The sequence below is a fragment of the Schistocerca americana genome, chromosome 7 (assembly GCF_021461395.2).
Source record: "Schistocerca americana isolate TAMUIC-IGC-003095 chromosome 7, iqSchAmer2.1, whole genome shotgun sequence".
NCBI lineage: Eukaryota > Metazoa > Arthropoda > Insecta > Orthoptera > Acrididae > Schistocerca > Schistocerca americana.
In genome coordinates, this window is record NC_060125.1 from 593,307,833 (window position 1) to 593,312,947 (window position 5,115).

The window sequence follows — 5,115 nt, forward strand, 5'->3', positions numbered from 1 at the left end:
AATTTGATCAGATCCAACGACAAATGGAAAGGATAATTTCAAGCTGATTACATCTCTTCAAGTCAAAGTTCGAAGACCATAACGCTTGGTATGGGAAAATTTTAATTATTCATAAATATTTAATCTAAGCGCCTTTTTAGATTTCATTAGCAATGGAGAAGGAACAACAATTTATTGTAGTCAACGTACCATAGAAGTAATTTTATTCAGATGACCTCTCCGTTGGGTAAATTAGCTGTTTACTCCTTGTACAGAATTATCTGTGATAATTATATATTGTTAACTTCGTGATTTTGGTAGAATGAGATTCGTGTTTTTTTCTTATGTTCTGGAAATTCGTAACGTTGGAAGCAACTACAATAGAATTCATGTTGTATCTCGAGTGGGGGAGAAAAGTGAAAATGCAGAATGAGTGGAATGTTAGTTTTTTTATTATGAATTGTAGCAAGAGTCTGAAGCCCTATTCTGTACGTGAATCACAGTCGCATTTGAGAAAGTATTTTTTAACGGTAAAATGGAAGTATCATAAGCGGACGAACGTTTAGCCATCAACCGATGACAGTTGCCAATATTTCTGCTAAGAATTTGAAATTCTTATATGTACGCGTGTTAATGAACAAATACTTCTGCTATCAAGAACAAAGACAAATCCTGCAACGTCATAATTTTAGTACATGCGCCCTGCAAAATTAAGTAATAATGGCTTTTGTTTGTTTGGAGTTTCAGAGTAGTGACCTAATTTTTGGAAGCACGGTATTAATGTACTTGTACGCAAGATTTTTAGAGAAGAGTAGCGGCATCGCACAAGTCTAGCAGTTTCAGAACAGAAAGCGAAACTCTCTGGCCAGAGTACATAGCACTGCAGTCGTATGTAAGCTGTCAGAGTACGGCGTGGAAGATACGGGTAAGGATGATGTAAAATCGCGCCCGAAATAAGGTCTAAGGTAAAAACTAAGACTTTTTATGTAATTGTTGATCAAATGGTTTACTCTGATCAAAAAAAAAAAGAATCTGCCTAATTATGATATAAGGATGATTTGAAAACCGAGTTGCTATCGAGCTTTGCGGAAAATCCCAAAATATCGAGACCGCCAGAAAAAATGTATACTCACTGTAAGAAAGGAAAAGTATTACTTATGTGTTTATTTCACATATAATAATTGATCGCACATGTTGTATAACCTTTAGTTTAGCACATGGTTACTTTAAATGTTCAAAATGTTCACCGCTGGCGGCTATACGCAGTAACAGAACGATGAGCGGTCGCGGCAACTACGTCAGTGGAAACCGCTGCACATGTCGCTGTAATCCCCCGGCGAAGTTCCTCCTGCATGCGTTGCTTGTGTCAGTAGACGTTATTTTTCACAGTTTCCCACAAGTCCATAGGTGTTAGATCTGGCGACCGTGAAGGGAACTCAATGGGCCCTCTTCGTCCAATCCAATGCCCCGGAAAATTGTCATCTAGGAAAGCTCGTACAGCTAGGTGGTAGTGTGGTGGCGCACCGACCTGTTGGTAGAAGACCACTTCATCAGCTCCATAAAGCGCACGTATACCCGGCAAAATTGAGGTGCATAACATTTCCAGGTACCCTTTTCCAGTGACAGTAGCATAAAAGAAAAAGGGTCCTGCTAAGCCTCTAGATGATAGTCCACACCACACGTGAACCCCTGGTAGATAGACTGTTTTATCCACATAAACATGCGGATTTTCCGGTGCCCAGTACAAACTGTTATGCCTTTTCACGGTTCCATTAAGTTTAAATTGTGCCTTGTCACTCCACTCTTCTTCGTCACAAATTGTTCCTCATTAATCACCATTTGCTGATGCCCTTCGCAATATTGGATTCGGCGATCAGGATCGTCACCATTAATCGCGTGCAGTAATCGTGGAATGTAAACTTTCCACTTTGCAGATTTCAGAATTCTTCGTACATTGGTACTGCTATGAAACTTCCTGGCAGATTAAAACTGTGTGCCGCACCAAGACTCGAACTCGGGGCCTTTGCCTTTCTCAGGCAAGTGCTCTACCAACTGAGCTACCCAAGCACGACTCACGCCCCATCCTCACAGCTTCACTTCTGCCAGGCTCTGGCTAAGCCATGTGTCCGCAATATCCTTTCTTTCAGGAGTGCTAGTTCTGCAATGTTCGCAGGAGAGCTTCTGCAAAGTTTGGAAGGTAGGAGACGAGGTACTGGCAGAAGTGAAGCTGTGAGGACGGGGCGTGAGTCGTGCTTGGGTAGCTCAGTTGGTAGAGCACTTGCCCGTGAATGGCAATGGTCCCGAGTTCGAGTCTCGGTCCGGCAAACAGTTTTAAACTGCCAGGATGCTTCATATCAGCGCACACTCCGCTGCAGAGTGAAAATCTCATTCTGGACTAGTACTGCTAACCCCCACTTCATGTGCACATTGCGAAGCAGACTTCTGTGGAAAATTAACAAACGTTTCCAACACGAGAGCCGCCGATGCAGGACTTGTAGCTGTATGCTGTCTTCCTGATCTTCCTTTGTGGATATCGCAAATCGTCCTATGCAATTAAAACTTGACAGTGATACGTTTAATTACTAAGCAGGTTGGTAGTTCTGTTTCAAACTCCCGTCTCCAGTGACGTTGCACTTCAACGGCATTATCATACTTGAAAAACCACTTCACAATACATTTTCGTTACTCGAATGTCAAGCGTGCCCGAACCATTGTGTTTTCTGAATACCGAGATGAAAGTACTAACATCTGTTGAGCCAAAGACCGTACTAAACACACTCATGACTCAAATCGAACAACAATATCGATCTCTCGATAGAACCTGACAAAGGGTGTATTCATTTTTCTGGCGGACTCTGTATAATTATCGATAATTTTGAAGGGAAGTGTGGGTCTGTATTTGAGATTAGTGCTCAGCTGTAATTGAAAACTGATACACAAACAGTGTCAGATGTCTAGGTACTTACAGTAGGCGGTGCGAGTACGTAATAACATTATGTTGCAGTCAGTCTTGGAAAATTTGCACCGAATGTTTACTAGCATTACAATAAGACTCAGAGCGTTTATTCTGAAGTATGAACCAATTGTTTACTGATCTTAAAAATGATCTTAACTAAAACAAATTCTCACTCACTAAGGAATATAATAGAAGTGTTATTTCTTGAGGTTGTAAGCTAGAACAAAAGGTAGAGAAAGTGTAAGCAGACTGTATGTTTGGATTCAAGTGATGGTGATTCATTGTAACAAAAGGGTAGCGTCGACTGTAGTAGCAGACAATAAAAGCTAGAGGAGCAGTGCGCGGAAGTTAAATCATCCCTAGAAGACGGATTATTTCAGGTGCAGGTGCGATGTATTGCTGAGCATGAAGATCTAGAAGCCAAACATGCCGAAGGGCTTAAAGAAATTTATCGGAATATAGTGTGGCAGTCTTTTGGAGCCTGGCTCATGTACAGATAAGTGTGTACCTGTGGAAAGTTCTCTGATTAAGTGTAAGAATTTTTGCAAGTTTGATTCATCAGGAACAGTTCGCCCAACAGATTGTTTTTAAAGACTTTAGAGATGTTTTACTCAGTTATTGGAATGAAAAGAACTAGTCATCGTTTATGTTCATTTAGATCTACATTTATACTCGATGAACAACTTTTCACTGTTTAGTGGATGTTACTTCTGATGCCACTATACTCTTACACCTCTTTTCCCCGTTGAAGTGTCCGTCGAAGGCGGTGCCGGAAATATACCCAGATATAAAATGAATATTAAGTTTGTTGTAACACATAGAAACAATATCCTCTGAGGGGAGTTACATTACTGGCCATTAAAATTGCTACACCACGAAGATGACGTGCTACAGACGCGAAATTTAACCGACAGGAAGAAGATGCTGTGATATGCAAATGTTTAGCTTTTCAGAGCATTCTCCAAAGTTGGCGCCGGTGGCGGCACCTACAACGTGCTGCCATGAGGAAAGTTTCCAACCGATTTCTCATACACAAACAGCAGCTCAACCGGCGTTGCCCGGTGAAACGTTGTTTTGATTCCTCGTGTAAGGAGGAGAAAAGCGTACCATCACGTTTCTGACTTCGATAAAGATCGGATTGTAGCCTATCGCGATTGCGGTTTATCGTATCGCGACATAGCTGCCCGCGTTGATCGAGATCCAATGACTGTTAGCAGAATAGGGAATCGGTGGGTTCAGGAGGGTAATACGGAACGCCGTGCTGGATCCCAATGGCCTCGTGTCACTAGCAGTCGAGATGACAGGCATCTTACCCGCATGGCTGTAACGGATCATGCAGCCACGTCTCGATCCCTGAGTCAACAGATGGGGACGTTTGCAAGACAACAACCATCTGCACGAACAGTTCGACGATATTCGCAGCAGTATGGACCTTCATCTCGGAGACCATGGCTGCGGTTACCCTTGGCGCTGCATCGCAGACAGGAGCGCCTGCAATGGTGTACTCAAAGACGAACCTGGGTGCACGAATGGCGAAACTCCATTTTTTCGGGTGAATCCATGTTCTGTTTACAGCATCATGATGGTCGCATCCGTGTTGGTGACATGGCGGTGAACGCACATTGGAAGCGTGTATTCGTCATCGCCACACTGGCGTATCACCCGGCGTGATGGTATGGGGTGGCATTGGTTACAACGTCTCGAACATCTCTCGTTCACATTGACGGCACTTTCAACACAGGACGTTACATTTAAGATGTGTTACGATCCGTGGCTCTACCCTTCATTCGATCCCTGCGAAACTCTACATTTCAGCAGGATAATGGACGACCGCGTGTTGCAGGTCCTGTACTGGTCTTTCTGGATACAGAAACTGCTCGACTGCTGCCCTGACCAGCACATTCTCCAGATCTCTCACCAATTGAAAACGTCTGGTTAATGGTGGCCGAGCAACTGGCTCGTCACAATACGCCAGTCACTACTCTTGATGAACTGTGGTATCGTGTTGAAGCTGCATGGGCAGCTGTTCATCTACACGCCATCCAAGCTCTGTTTGACTCAATGCCCAGGCGTATCAAGGCTGTTATTACGGCCAGAGGTGTTTATTCTGGGTACCGATTTCTCAGGATCTATGCACCCAAATTGCGTGAAAATGTAATCACATGTCACTTCTAGTATAA

The 5,115-nt window shown here is 43.2% G+C and overlaps 1 non-coding gene across 1 annotated transcript; it reads left to right on the forward strand.

Annotated features, from left to right (window-relative positions):
• Window positions 1-2,229: 2,229 nt before the first annotated feature.
• On the forward strand, window positions 2,230-2,304 carry Trnas-uga. The gene has a single exon. It is a non-coding gene; the product is annotated as a tRNA-Ser (tRNA).
• The last annotated feature ends 2,811 nt before the right edge of the window (window positions 2,305-5,115 follow it).